This window comes from Elephas maximus, chromosome 7 (genome assembly GCF_024166365.1).
Source record: "Elephas maximus indicus isolate mEleMax1 chromosome 7, mEleMax1 primary haplotype, whole genome shotgun sequence".
NCBI lineage: Eukaryota > Metazoa > Chordata > Mammalia > Proboscidea > Elephantidae > Elephas > Elephas maximus.
The window spans coordinates 28,016,203-28,032,540 of NC_064825.1; the positions used below are offsets into that span (position 1 = coordinate 28,016,203).

The window sequence follows — 16,338 nt, forward strand, 5'->3', positions numbered from 1 at the left end:
TGAAAAGGCAGTTATCTGCTAACATCTCTACTGGCTGCTCAGAAACATATCAAGTCTTCAACAGGAAACTCCTGGGATGTTCAACCTCTGACTCTGCCCTTAGCACCCCCCACGTCACCACTACCACCTCATCCTGCTTCACCCTCCTCCCTGTTCAGCCACAGAGGAAAGGAGCCCCTTCTCTGCTCCAGCTCTTCCCCTGAGCTCTTCTTGGATCCGGCTCTCACGTCCTCAGTTTCAATCCCCTTCCCTGCCCCACTTCTGGGCTGAAGTTCAGAAGCCATTTACTTTTGGTTTTATGCCCCTATATTACTGTGTAGCCTGTGATTCAAAGTGATCCAAAGAGATTGGGAGCCTTAAAATTAACTCTGCAGTGATGGCAAAAATAGATGTTACCTCCAGAGCACCAGAGGAGAAAAGTGATGATGTAAATATTCCTGGAGGCTTCCTGTGTTGGACAGATGCTTGGGAAATGGCACTTGTGGTCAAATCAATCAGCAGCATCTCTCGAGAGCCTGTGCTCCACTGAACGTGTGCAGATATTTGTACTCCAATAGTTATCCTACTGTGGGTGGGTCCCCCTAGTTGGCTTGAGGATCCTTCTTGCACAGAGCCTGACACATTGTAGGCATACAATTAATGTTTGTAGACTCAAATAAGATTGAATTTGACCTGCCTGGGCTTCAGTTTCCACATTTAAAGGTGCTGCACTAGAATGATGCCTTCAGGACTACTAAAGAGGGGACATGTCTTGGCTGGGGATGAGAGTGTTGTCTTTAGAAGGAGACAGTCTTGATGAAAATTCCAGCTCCACTGCCTACATGCTAGCTGTGTGGTTTGAACAACTCACTTTACTTCTCTGAGTCATCTGTGAAATGGAGGTCAGGTAAAAATACCCATCCATAGCATTGTGGTAGGGGCTCAGTAACACACAGAAAATGCTTAGGAAATACTCGTTGAATGAATGAAGCTCCAACAGCTCAGAGGAAAAGCTTTCCCTTTAACATGGTTTGACCAGAGCTTCCCAGATTACCAGGTCTCCCTGAAATTGTCAAGCTCTAGAATTTAGAAAAAATGTCCCTCTTCCTCTGTCTCTGTTCCTCAGTCCAAACAAGGGTCATTCTAGCAGAAAACCACTAATTTAGAGTCACTTGAATATTAAGTCCTTTGTCCCTTCCAGCTCTGGACTCTAGCTTCCAGGGTGGGATATGAGTGAGCCTGTCCCTGTTTTCTTCCTTAAGTGGTTTACTCTGGGAGAGCTGATATCATAGTCTGTCTTGTGCTCTGAGACTGACATGTAAAAGATGCTTTGCAAATATTTGTTGCAAAGAAATAACTCTTTCCTACTTAGAATCTAATTTACTACTTCGGCAGGTCTGCAGACTGAATATCACCTTATTCAGTGTTTTTAGGCTCTGGGAAAGTCAGCTTTCCCTGCTCATTCTCACTCTTAAATCTGGACTGAACTAAATCAAAATAATTATTTCAGCTGAGGGCTGTGGGGACCATGGTCTCGGGGAACATCTAGCTCAATTGGTATAACATAATTTATAAAGACAATATTCTACATTCTACTTTGGTGAGCAGGGTCTAGGGTCTTAAGAGCCTGTGAGTGACCACCTAAGATACTCACCTGATCTCACCCCTTTGGGAGCAAGGGAGAATGAAGAAAACTAAAGACACAAGAGAAAGATTAGCTCAAAGGACTAACGGACCACAACTACCACAGCCTCCACCAGACTGAGTCCAGTACAACTAGATGGTGCCTGGCTACCACCACGGAGTCCTCTGACAGGGATCACAATAGAAGGTCCCGGACAGAGCTGGAGAAAAATGCAGAACAAAATTTTAACTCACAGAAAAAGACCAGACTTAACTGTCCTGACATAGACTGGAGAAACCCTGAGATTATGGCCTCCAGACACCCTTTTAGCTCAGTAATGAAGTCACTCCTAAGGTTCACTCTTCAGTCAAAGATTAGAGAGGCCCATAAAACAAAACAAGACTAAAGGGGCACACCAGCCCAGGTGCAAGGACTACAAGGCAGGAGGGGACAGGAAAGCTGGTAATAGGGAACCCAAGGTCGAGAAGGGAGAGCGTTCACATATTGTGGGGTTATTAACCAATATCGTAAAACAATATATGTGCTAAAAAAAAAAAAGGTAGAACAAAATTCAAATTAAAAAACAAAACAGACTGACTGGTTTGACGGAGACGGGGGAACCCCCGAGACTATTGCCCTAAGACAACCTTCTAACTTGAAACTGAAGATACTCCTGGAGGCCACCTTTCAGCCAAATAATAGACAGGTCTATAAAATAAACAATAAAATAAAAATAAACATAAAGAATGTGCACTTTAGAAAAATCAACTATAGGAGACCAAAAAGGCAACCTTTGCCCAAAACCAAGGATGAGAAGGCAGACAGGGACAGGGAAACCAGACTAATGGAAACGAGCCCAGGGAGAAATTGGGGAGAATGCTGACACATTGCGGGGATTACAACCAATGTCACGGAACAATTTGTGAGGAATCATTGATTGGAAACTAATTTGCTAAGTCAGCTTTCACCTAAAACACGATAAAATGTTTAAAAAGTAGTAATTCTTTCACTTAAAAAAAAAAAATTCTTTCACTTAGAAAAGCTCTATTTTCTAAATAGGATACGAGAAGTTTGGTTGGTAGAGGAAATCATTGAAACGCCTTCCACATTTCTACCCCAACCTAACCCTCCCTAGAGACATCCATAATCTAAATTAAGCTTCCTCCAAACTAAATGGTGTTATGCCTACTAGGGACACAGAGGACATGTCTACAATACCAATAACTCCACCACTTTGTTTAAATTAGATCTACTCAGATGCCCAACAAAAACTACTGTGGCCGCTCTAATTGTTCTGAATTAAGTGAGTAAAAGCAGAGATGTTATAAAGTAGGTGTTGAGCCTTTACCTTCAAAGACTTCATCACTAACTCCAGTTTTTTGTTTTGTTTGTTTTCTCTACAATATACTGGTGTTATTGTGCTGACTCAGTCTGTGTCTGGAACGGGCTCTCTGGGGTCTAGAAACTTTGATAAAGTGGAGAATCCAACAGCTACAACTTTGCTCACTAACTATAGAGACCCAAGGGCTTTGGTTAATAATCATCTAAATAGACAAAATAATTGACAAATATGTTTAGCTCATGTGGCAAAACTAGCCATATCGTCTAGTCCTTCAGGAATTAACCTTCTCTGTTTAGTTGGTGCTCGAAAGCCACTTCTACTTGTACTTATGCATTTGCCCTATAAGAGCCTCTTGACCGTGTCACTTCATTGATTTCAGTGACTTAGCATTGTGCTTCTCATGCCCTAAATGATTTTATTTCATTCTAATTGCCTGAAGATGGCATTACAGTCTCTGTAGATCCATTTCTAATTCCTAACCACCCCATTCCAGAAACTCTGATGACTTTACATTTATGGATTGTAAATACTATTCTAATAAAGTGATAATGAATGGCTAGGTCCCTTCAAATTTGTAAATAATGGGAGTATTTCCCCAGCAACAGCCAGTTACACTAGGAGGCAGAAGTCATTCTATCAGGAACATTTACCCTTCAGCTTATTTCAATGTCAGAAAACCTCTTAACTCTGATGATTCCTTCAGTTCTGAGTCAGCCAAGACCACTGAGATACTATGCAAATGGCTCAAATGGAAGAACTGTAATAATAATTCTTAATGAGGCGACAGTTTGTCTCGGAGGAAGCTTGAAAACTCATAGACTGAGCAGTATCATCCTTTCTTTATTAATTTATTCTGTGACCTTGGGCAAATCATTCCATGTCTCTGATCCTCCTGTTTTGTCTACATGTGAGTGTGTTTCTTCATGGTGAGGGGTGTCCAGCAACACGACAAGGAGAGGAAGATATAACAAATTCTGTTGTTGTTATTGTGTGCCACCAAGTCATTTCCAACTCATCGCAACCCCATAGAATAGAGTAGAACTGCCCCATAAGGTTTCCAAGGCTGTAATCTTTATAGGAGCAGATCACCAGGTCTTTTCTCCTATGGGGTCGCCGGTGGGTTCAAACTGCCAACCATTCAGTTAGCAGCCAAGCACTTAACCATTGTGCCACCAGGGTTCCTTAATAGTAAATACCTGTTGAGTACTTACCATGTGCCAGGCACTGTGCATGCATTATTTCATTTACTCCTCATGATAACCCTGGACGGTTAGTATTATCCCATTTTATAGGTAAGGAAACTGAAGATCCCAGATACTAAGTTCACACAGTAAATAGTAAACAGAGGAAGCAGGATGGACTGTTGGACTGACACAATAGCCACAATGATGGACTCAAACAAACCAACAATGATCATGAAGATGGCACAGGACAGAGTAATGTCTCCTTCTCTTACACATAAGATCGTAGTAAGCTGGAGCTGACTTGATGGCAACTGGCAACAACAACTATCTGACTCCAAACTGAAATCATATATACTTAATTTGCCTTTGTGCTAGTTCAAGTGGCTGAAACAAGATGGTAATATCATCTCATATTAAAACTGGGAAATTTCAGACCCAGAGAGGGGTATGACCAGCTCAGTCCCACTGTGTGGATTGGCTGTGCAGTTGGGAAGGGATCTAGACTCTGACTCTTTAGAGTTCATAGCACGGTCCTTTGGAAGCTGCATTAGGGGCTTGGCCCTGACATTGGGATGAGGGAGGCGATTTTGATAAAGGAATGTTCTCCTTCCTAATGGCAAGAGCTCCCTTTAGCCCCTGTGGTCTCCCATCTTTCTCCTTTCTAAATATGTTGAATGCTTATCAACTTTACTGCCTGGTTCAGGTTCCATCTTCTCCTTCCCAGACTCCTGAGGTGGCCTCCTAAGGTTCTGCCTGCCTCCAGTCTCTGTTGCCTCTGAGCTTCTTTCCATGTAATGAACAAAGTACCCTTCCCCCCTTAGGGCAATAAAGAGTAAACAAGAGATTTAAGCAAGGGAATTGCATAATTAGATTTACAGTCGAGAAAAATTAAACTCTGAGGAGTTAATGCATAATAACCTCCCCCTCCTTCCTCATCTCTCCAGTCATCATTTTCTCTCATCCATTCCCTGTCCTCCTGCCAAATAGAAGGCTGTATTCACACTGATTCCTACCCCTGGCAAGCCCTGCCTTCGTCTTGAAGGCCAGATACGCTTCTCTATAAACCTGTCCTCACCTACCTACACGCCTGGGAATCTCCCTAATGTGCCTCATTCACAGCCCTCATAACTTATTCATTACATTGAAATTATTTCTTTGTCATCATCTGTCTCTCCTACCAGACTGTGAACCCCTCAAAGAGATGGGCTGTGTCACTCATATTTGCAAGTACAGCTCTCAGAGCAGAGCCAAGCATACAGTGTTAGCTCATAGATGGTAGTGGAATGAATGAATGGACTCAATTGCTCTGTCTCTTTTTGTTGCTTGTTTGCTTTTTTTGTTGTTGTTTTAAGCCACTAAGTTTTTGGGTAGTTTTAAATTATTACTATTGTGATGAAAATATACACAACAAAACATGTGCCAATTCAACAATTTCTAGATGTATAACTCAATGACATTGATTATATTCTTCCCATTGTAAAACCATTCTCGCTATCCTTTTCCAAATTATTCCACCATCATTAACATAAACTCAACACTCGCTAAGCACAAATTCCTTCTGTCCCCCTGCCTCGCATCCCTAAACCAAAAAAAGAAAAACAAAAAACCCATTACCGTTGAGTTAATTCTGACTCATAGCGACCCTATAGGAGAGTAGAACTGCCCCACAGAGTTTCCAAGGAGTGCCTAGTGGATTCAAACTGCAGACCTTTGGGTTAGCAGCCATAACTCTTAACCATTACGCCACCAGGGTTTTCCCTCACATCCCTGGTAACCACTAATAATTTTTGGTTTCTGTACATTTACTTATTTCATATAAATAAGATCATATGGTATCTGTCCATTTGCAACTAGCTTATCAAACTTAGCATAATATTTTCAAGGTTCATTCATATTGTAGCATATACCAGGATTTTATATTCTGTTTATGGTTGAGGAATATTCCATTGTACGTAGTACCACGTTTTGTTTACCCACTCATCTGATGATGGACTTTTTGGTTGTTTCTACATTTTGGGTATTGTGAAAAGTGCTTCAGTGAACATTGGTGTATAGGGCGCGCTACCTCCTTTTTTCTAGAAGATGACTGGATGAGGAAGAATTACTGATTGTGGGGAACAAAGAATTGCAGAATCTTTGGACAGTGATTTACCTCCCTACATGTTAGATTCTGCTATAAATGAGATGCTTCCTCACTTCTTTCGCATTCCAGAGTTTCTTGGTTCTTTAGGGGCAAGGGTAGAACACGGCAGCTTAAAAATGAGAAATGGAGAGTGCAAAAGGAGATGGGTTCCATGGGACCAAGTACCCCACAAGTCTAGACTACTGACCTCCAGTGATGCTGGGCCCAGGCACAGGCTGAGGAAAAGAGCAGGGGAAAGGGGTGAGCATTTACTATGTGACTGAACCCTGCAAGGACTTCCAAGGGAAGGATGAGGACATGATCGGCCCCAGAGTAGGCTTCATACAGACACAACCAATACCAACTCAGCCCAACCAGCTCTCTCTCTCTAAGCAATCCTGGACTGGTGAAGTAGAGAAGACTCAGCAGGAACAGCTGCCTCCCCAGGAGCCTGGGAGCTTTCGAGAGGAGAAGCTGTGACTACTTCTTTTGAGGTCCCCAGCCTCCAGCAGAGTGTCAGGCAATGTGTTGCTCAATAAATGATGAATGAATGAATGATGATTCTGCAGCTGAGTCTTGAGGAGTCGTCTGCACTAAGTACTGTTGTTTTTGTTGGGTGTCACCAAGTCGGTTCCAACACATAGTGACCCCATGTACAACAGAATGAAACACTGCCCAGTCTTGTGTCATCCTCACAATTATTGTTTTGCTTGAGCCCATTGTTGCAGCCACTGTGTCAATCCATCTAGTTGAGGGTCTTTTTTTCAAGTAAAGTACTATGCAGCATTTATTCTATACAGTATTTTCATTTATTTCTTATTTCCAGGTCCTTCCTTTCCCCCATTCCACCAAAAAAGTATTAGTGAGCCTCACCCACCCTCCCTTCATCCAATCACACAATCATGCAAGGCTATTCGGGAGTTGTGCCTGGGAGTAGGGAGCGGCATTTTCTAAGGGGATCAGGCTTTCATTTCTAATTTGGTGGGAAACAAAAAAGGAGGGGCCAGAGGGTAGGAAGTGCTGGGCTCATAAAAGCAGGAGACCTGAGGCTTTAAATTCACAGCAGCTTTGGCTCTTTTTTTTTTTTGGCTCTGGAAGATCTGTGGGTATACTTTGCTTCTTCTTATTTGGAGGTGAGTGTTTATAGGGGAGTAGCTGCAAACTACAGAGTGGTAGGGTCTCTTGTACTAGGAGTGGGAGGGGGTGGCTGGACCAGGACTGACTAAACCCCAGGTTTTCTGGGCATGGCACCCCACAGGAGAAAGGATGGGCTAGGACTGCTTGGAAGTACTGGATATAGTGCTTGCGTTGTCCAGAAGGTATAGCCTGGGAAAGTCTATTTCACTTTATAGCTACTGAACCCCTGCCATATTTCAAGCTCTGGGTTAGGTGCTGTGGAATGGAGAGGAATAGAGGAGGGAGCAGTCCTGAGGCAATTCAGCCTCACTTTTCCCCACTCTTTTGTCCAGTAGTGACTCTGCAACCCAACACCATGGGCAAAGAGAAGACCCATATCAATATCATTGTCATAGGACATGTGGACTCTGGCAAATCTACCACCACTGGGCACCTCATATACAAGTGTGGTGGCATCGATAAGAGAACCATCAAGAAGTTTGAGAAGGAGGCTGCAGAGGTGAGGCATGCCCTGTCTGGCAGTCCCAGGTGGGGAGGTGAGAAGGGAGGTCATCCTCATGGGTAGGTCTGATTGCAGAGTGCAGAAAGCAGGATCTAAGATGGAATTGTTGGCTCTCCATTAATGCATTTTACCTACTCTTCCCAAACCCCACCAGATGGTCAAGGGCTCCTTCAAGTACGCCTGGGTGCTGGACAAGCTGAAGGCAGAGAGAGAGTGTGGCATCACCATTGATATCTCCTTGTGGAAATTTGAGACCAGCAAATACTACATCACCATCATTGATGCCCCAGGCCACAGGGACTTCATCAAGAACATGATCACAGGCACTTTCCAGGTGCTAAAGCCAATGGTCCCAGGGACCTCTGGATGGAAGAAGAAAGCTCAGGCTTTAATGTCCAAGCCCTTGGGAAGGGTTGTCCTCACCCATGCCAATCATCAGTTCTATCACTCAAAAACTGTTGATCTGGGGGTGGGGTAAGACAAGGTCCTCTGATGCTCATCAAGTAGATAAGTAGGTTAGGAAAAAGGAACTAAAAGCTCATTTATGGGGCTAAGTGAGGGTTCACCTCATGGCAGCAGGACCCCTGTCCACAGCAGCGAGGGGCCCTACAAATGCCCCCTTGTACATCTGTGAGTTTCTTGGCAGTGTTCCTCAGGTTCTCAAAGGGATCTGGGACCTACCAAAACTCTAGCCAGCTTCCCGTCTGCCAGGCACCCCCTCATCAAACCTCCCTGTTCCTGCAGCCTTGTCTATCCCACCAGGGCATGGGCAACTTCGAGGCTGGCATCTCCAAGAACCGGCAGACCCGCGAGCATGCACTGCTAGCCTAGACACTGGAGGTGAAGCAGCTCATCGCGGTGGTCAACAAGATGGATTCCACTGAGCCCCCCTACAACCCTGCACAGTTCCAGGAGGTCACTAAAGAAGTGTGAGCGCCTACATCAAGAAGATAGGCTACAACCTGGCCGCCGTGGCCTTCGTGCCCGTCTCGGGCTGGCACGGGGACAACATGCTGGAGCCCAGCACAAACATGAGCGTTCCAGGCGGAACTCAGATGGCCCTGGGTGGGGGTTACTGGGAACCACGGCCCCAGACTCACCTCCACCTCAACCCTCCCTGCAGATGCCCTGGTTCAAAGGCTGGAAGATGGAGAGGAAGGAGGGGAATGTCACCGGAGTGACACTGCTAGAAGCTCTGGATTCCATCCTCCCACCCACTCGCCCAGTCAACAAGCCCCTGAGGTTGCCTCTGCAAGACGTGTACAAGATCGGAGGTGAGTGAGGGGCTGGATGGGGTGGAGGGTAGACTGCTCATTTAGGAATTAAGAATGAGCTCTGCAGTCTGAAATTGACTCACAGTGATAGGTATAACTGCCCCACAGGGTTTTCTAGCCTGTAGTAAGGAGCCCTGGTGGCATACCTTTTGGCTGCTCACCAAAAGGTGGGCAGATGGAAGCCACCAGCTGCTCCATGGGAGGAACATGTGGCAGTCTGCCCCTAGGGGTCAGTTCTACTCTGTCCTGTAGTGTTGCTGTGAATAGAAATGAGTGTGGTTAGAATCTTTACCAGAGCTACTGGCTGGGTTTGAACCACCACCTTTAAGTAGCCACCAGGCTTCTTCTGGAGTCTGACTGCCTTGGTTCAAATCCTGACTCCATTGCTTCTCTGAGCTAGGATGAAGTATAGGAGAACTCAGCATTTTGAACTTGTCCACTACCTTAGAGAGCTGGTGGATCCATCCCTGTGTTTTATGTGTTTTCTACCTGTTCTGTAACTGCCTCTTTGTCCTTAAACCCAGGGGGCAGGCACCTCCCAGGAGCCAGCTTGCAGTCAGAACAAAAGGACTAAAGGTTTGGCATCCCTGTTGGAGCCCGGATGATTTGAATCCGGGGCAACTCTGACTTCCTTTCTTCCACTGGACAGGTGTTGGCACTGTGCCTGTGGGCCGTGTGGAGACTGGCTTCCTGAAACCTGGAATGGTGGTCACCTTTGCCCCCACCAACGTCACCACAGAGGTCAAGTCTGTGGAGATGCACCATGAGGCCCTGGCTGAGGCCCTGCCTGGTGACAACGTGGGCTTCAATGTGAAGAACGTGTCTGTGAAGGACATAAGGCGTGGGAATCTGGCTGGAGACAGCAAGAATGACCCCCTTACGAAGGCTGGCAGCTTTGTGGCACAGGTGAGGCTCCAGGAAGCCAAGGGCCTCAGGGATGGTGGTGATGGGTCTCCTTCTTAGGAATCAGTCCTAATTAAGATTGAGGCCCAGGTTTGTGAAGATTTTGCTCCAGATCCTAGGGCTAGCTGCCATTAATCTTGTGACTCTTCCAATTCTATCCTGTCTACCTGCCAGGTGATTGTCCTGAACCACCCTGGGCAGATCCATGCTGGCTACTCCCCAGTGCTGGACTGCCACACAGCCCACATCGCCTGCGAGTTTGCTAAACTGAGAGAAAAGATTGACAGGCGCACAGGCAAGAAGCTGGAGGACAACCCTAAGGCCTTGAAGTCAGGCGAAGCAGCCATTGTGCAGATGGTCTCTAACAAGGCCATGTGTGTGGAAACTTTCTCTGAGTACCCACCTCTAGGTGAGCCATGGGTTGCTACTGAGTCATGGGAAGAAAGCACAACCTCCATTCTGTAACAGAGGCATGGGCTAAAGGCCTTTTCCTTCCAGGTTACTATCCAGAAATCACATTTTTTTTTTTCCCCACCTTCCAGGCCGTTTTGCAGTCTGGGACATGAGACAAACAGTGGCAGCTGGAGTCATCAAGGCAGTGGATAAGAAGTCCTCCATTGCTGGCAAGGTCACCAAGTCAGCTATGATAGCCAGCAAGAAATGAAGCCTGCTCCTTACAGTTTCCTCAGCTCCTCCCCTTCTCAAAAATATATAACATTCCATGTATTTACTGAATGAAATTACTGAAACTTAACTAGCAGTCCTGATTTCTTCCAAGGAGGGAAGCATGAGACAGATGAGGAACATCTAGGAAGAATAATTAACTATAAAGCCTGTTGGCATCAAAGCATTAATTCCCTGTGTGTGATTTAGGTAGAGAAATCGAAATTACATCATTTTTATACTTAGTCTCATACCCAGCCATTCCCTCATTTCACTCCAAAACCTGCTTCTCAGGCCTGCCCTCTGAATCGGGAAGTTGAATTGTTCTGGGATATGAAAAGCATACTCATGGAGATATGCGGGAAGATGTCTGTAGCAGTCCCAACTCAATAGTGTGTAGGATTCCTGGTGCTAGGTGTTCTGCTAAGACAGTAGATACCAAAGACCAACTAATAAAGGAGTGGAGGTTCCAAGCAGATCATTTGGAAGCTTGGGCTCAGAATTAAGCTTCTGCCCAACATGTTAACCTGCTTACTTACCCATTGCTGTTGAGTTGATTCCAACTCATAGAGACTCTATAGGACAGAGTAGAACTGCCCCATAGGGTTTCCACGGAGCAGCTGGTGGACTTGAACTCCTGATCTTTCGGTTGGCAGCCAAGCTCCTTAACCACAGCACCACCAGGGCTCCACATGTTACCCTATGTTAGGTCAATATGCCTAGAGAGTGAGGAATAAATGGATGGACATCTGTAGCCTTTGCTCCCTAGTTGTCCCCCCCCCCCCATTAATGGTGTAACAGGGTGATAACTCCTCATGGAGCTTAAATTCTGTGCTCATTCAGCATGTGCTGGGAGTCAGGACCCCAGGGTCTGCCTGCAGTGTGCTCTTCGTTCATCCATCAAATACTGAGTGCTTAAACAGTGTGCCAGATGCTGTTCCAACCCCATGGACTTATCTAGTGGGTGGAGACACAAGGTAAACCTTAGGTGGAGATAAGTGCATGAAGAAAGTGAGCAAGAAAGGATGGTAAAAGAGGTGGACAGTAGATCATGAAGGATGTGAAGCACGAAGACCAGTTGGAGGCTACTGCAATAACTTGGATAAGATTGTGACTTGAACTAGCATGGTAATCTGGAGTTAGGTGGTGAGAAGTGGCTCTGAATATATTTTGTAAGCAGAGCTGGGAGAATTTTCTAATGGATTGGATATTGGGTACGGGGAAGGAGAGTCAAGAATGATGCCCAGGTTTTTGGCCTGAAGAATTTTGGAGCTGCCACTTCCTGGATGGGAGTGGTGCAGGTGGATTACCTACTAATAGGGATGCTGAGACACTTAGAAACGGGCTGGAGTTTCGGGGGCAGTCTAGACTGAGATAATTAAGGGAGTTATTCAAACATGGAGGAGTGTCTACTGCTCATAAGCACCTGCTAGGAGGTGCTAGGATACGCATGCAGACCGTGTCCTCCTGGAAGGAGAAATTAATCAACTGCACAACAATTATGATTAGTTCCCTACTGGAAAAACCACTAAGCTTCAAACATTGAGAATGCTGACTGTTAAAATGTGTCAAGTCCCAGTTGAGACTGTTGGAATCTTTTCTGGGGCCAAATTTGGGAATGCCATCTCTATTCCTGCCCATTCCTGAGATTTTGAAGTCTCAGGTTTGAGTAGGAGTGCACTGGCCTATTTTTCTCACTGATCAATAACATTACCTATTCCTGCCTGTCACATTGGCTCCCTCTCAAGTGCAAATCCCCTCGGAAACTCCAAGCTCAACACAAACCTGTAAATAATAGCAGGATGTCATATCAGAGCTGTCACCACGCCAGGTATCAAGAAGCTCACCTGTCTTCAGTGCCAGGCAACCTGTCAAATTTCAGCTGTTATCAACATGAATCAGTGCCTGATGGGCCTGGACCAAGCTTTGGAGCCTGTCAGTGTCTTCAAAGGTCACCCAGCTTGGACGGGAGAAGCTGAGTAGGTTCGGCACCTGTGGTCAGGATAGAATGCAGATTGCTGGCCTGTTGTATTCCCCACCTCCTTCCTGGGACCCGTGAAAAATGGCTAGTCATTTTTGTCCTCAGAATACTTTATTTAGAATTCTGTAAATCACAACTACAGCTTTGCTTAAAGTGGTTGGGAAACAAAACATCTAACCTAGCATGTAACCTGGATCCCTATAACGTACTCTGTAGGCAGTTGTTGAAAAGTTAATGAATGAGTATTGGCATATATTTGTTGAAATAAGTGAATGACTGGCTGCCAATATCCTCTTCAGTCTTAAGAATAATCATAGTTTTGGTGCTTGTTTCTTAAGGATGCCTTGAAAAATTCCATTTGAAAAGAAAACTAAAAATATCAGGGTTAAATTTCTAAGTGCCACATCTTCTACTCTAGAATTTCTCACCTGAGTAGGAGCTCAGAAACATTTGTTGGAACAAATGAAACAGAAAATGTTGCAGTTAAATGGTGGGGTCTCATTCCATTAGAAACTCCAAGAGCATTTCTGTGCAGCACTGCAAAGAGAATCCCCAGAATTGCCCAAAATTTCATACCAAACTGTGGCTATAAGTGGTCTTGCATGTATGAGCTCTGGCCTTTTCTCTAGTAAGATTTTACACTCGTCTTCTCTTAGGCCATGGGGCCAGTACCTACTGGTGCCCCATATACCCATTGCCATCAGATTCCAACTTATGGAGATCCCGTGTGTTACAAAGCGGAACTGCTCCATAGGGTTTTCTGGGCTATAATCTTTACAGAAGCAGATTGCCAGGCCTTTCTTTCGTGGTGCTGCTGGGTAAGAATAGCCAACCTTTAGGTTAGTAGTCAAGTGCCCCACCCAGGGTCTTTGGCCCAGGGCCTCTTCATTTTGCCCTTAGCCTACTGTTGCAAATAGATCTAAGCCACCTTGGTCATTCACAGTTATTAGGTTCTTTGTTGGCAGGTATTAGAGGACCCCAATAGTTAGAGCTTCACTCCTGCTACTAGTTGGTACAATGAAGCAAGTCTCATACTGAATTCTCCTACATGTATGTCTATTGGCAGGTACAAGACTGTCATATGTCTATTATGTAGTTTGAAGTCTCAGCAACCTGTCTTTTCACTCTCTGACAAGCACCTTGCATGTAGTCACTGGGGAGAGATGTGACAGTATTCTGGCAGTAGTTTTCATCTAGTCTTCTAGTGGGGAATGGGATTCTCTGAAAATGACAGAACACAGCATGGCGTCCTAGGCCCTGGCTGCCACTTTAGAGTGTAGAGGTTGCTGGATTTGCCTGTTCGTTCAAGAAGGTGCCTGTACGATATTTCTAGTCAATGCACATGTCTTGAATTCCACTCACTCACCAATGAAAAATCATTTCTAATATCCATTATGGCAAATAGCAAACCCTCTGGTACTGACTGGAGATAAATAAGTCTGAGGCTGTAGTAATAACCTCTGAAGCGTGGGCGTCTAATTCCTCTACCGTATGCTAAATAATTTTTTTTTTAGAGTATGCAAGGAGTCCTGGTGTCATAGTGGTTAAAAACTCGGCTGCTAACCTAAAGGTCAGTAGTAATTCACCAGCCATTCCTTGGAAACCATTTGGGACAGTTCTACTCTGTCCTATAGGGTCACTGTGAGTTGGAATCAACTAAACGGCAACAGGTTTGGTTTTTCGGGGGTTTTAGAGTATGCATGGAGTCCCTGGGTGGTGCAAGAGTGTAAAATGCTGGGCTGCTAACCAAAAGATTGGAGGTTAGAGTCCACCCAGGGGCACCTCCGAAGAAAGGCCTGGTGACCTACTTCTGAAAAATCAACCATTGGCAGCCCTATGGACCACAATTGTACTTTGACACACATAGGGTTATCATGAGTTGGAACTGACTCAACAACTGAAAAAAAAAAGTGTGTATTCTCAATTAGGGTACTTCCAGATGTTAAACAATCACCCTGTGGTGTAGAATAAAGCTGACGCACATGGCATATATTATTGGGGAGCACTCCGGGTGAAGTCCTTGGACTCGTTCTTCCCTGAGAAGTCATGTTTTTTCCTACCCACCTTCGCCACTTTCTGGAAGCCCAGATTTGCTTTTTCTCCAGCCATGGATCAATGCTGGTGAAGCTTTGCTACTCTCACCCTCTCAGGTGAAAGCCTGCTGCACCCCATAGGTGCCTTTTTTCCCACAAATCCCCAGCAGCAAAGCTGACCCTAGCATCTCAGACCCAAGGAAAGAGAACCCTGGCTCCCAGATTTCCATCTGTCCCTTTGTCTGTCAGACTCCAGTGCTTTAAAAACCCTCCAGTCCCTTCAGCTCTAAGCCTGTTTCCTGGAGCCAATTTAGGAGGCTCTGTAGCTCTCAAATGACTCCCTGGGGTGGTCTGTGCCTGTGTGAAGGCAACTCATTGTGCGCTGGATGAGTTGGGCAACCCAGGCTGGAGCAGTGTAGGGTAATGCTATTTAGCTATGTGTATCCCCTCCTAATGGAATCAGCTTTTCTCTTCCCTGAAGCATGCTGGTGACTCAGGCTAAGGTACAACGCTGGGAGTGGCATGACTGGGCCGGTGGCCAAGGCTGAGGAATGCCTTAACAACAGGAAGGAAAACACCTGGGCCTGGATGTGAAGTCCCTGGGAACAAGGACTGCCCAAGGATGAGGGAGAAAAAAAATGAGACTTGGTCCCGGCTGGAATGGTATATAAACTTGTGTCCCTTGCTAGGTGGCCAGCTGCCGCCCTGGGCCATGGTCCTGTAAGTAAGCCTCCCAAATAAACCATATGTCATGATTGCTGGTTCCAGAGTGTTTCTTCAGTCTCTTGGAGATGCGGCTGACCTTGGGTTCAGGTGCCACCGGGGTGTTACCCAACAAGCTGGTAGCCCCTGGTCCTTACAGACTCACTGTGGAAAGCTCACCTAACTGAGGCCAGAAGGTGGGGAGATAACCAGATATTCATTGATGACAACTGCCATTGAACTGAGCTGAACACTTAGTCCTGCCCACCCAGGTCTCATGGTCTGGAAAGGGAGATAGACAAATAAATAGAAAATGAGAATTTATGATGTGAGACATGCTGTGATAGGGCCAATGCCAGGAGGCTATGGAAGAACCCAAGAGGAGCAACAGTGGAGCTTGAGGAATCAGAGAAAACTTGGAAAAATTGCCCTCTGAGAAATCATGTATAGTGCAGAGCTGTGCCAGAGCAGGGAGGTCGGTATGGCTGGCTTGCAGATTTGGAATGTCAAGAGATGGACAGATCATTGGTGGGCCTTGATGCTGAGGTCCATGGAGCCATGGAGTGCTCAGGTGGACAGAGGCTCAGGTCTTTCCTCTAGATGAGAAGTGTAGGCTTTAAGCTTTCTCAGAAACTTAACCTGAGCCCTCATGCAAAAAGAACTTCCCACCTCTTTCATGACTAGACCTGATACTTCCATTCACTGCTAGGTGGGCAGGGTAGGCCACTGAGTTCTACTTATTTTCATTAGGCCTGAGAGGGCCTAGTAACGGTGGCATTGATGTCCTTGGCATAGACATAAATGAGCAAGATGCTACAAGATTGGGATGGACCCTACCCTGGGTAGAAGCTAAGCTGAAATTCTAAAATGACTCTATTGTCATTCATTTGAA

General features: G+C 45.5%; 1 pseudogene; it reads left to right on the plus strand.

Moving 5' to 3' along the window:
- The first annotated feature begins 7,743 nt into the window (after nt 1–7,743).
- Nucleotides 7,744–10,731, plus strand: LOC126079431 (elongation factor 1-alpha, oocyte form-like; annotated as a pseudogene).
- The last annotated feature ends 5,607 nt before the right edge of the window (nt 10,732–16,338 follow it).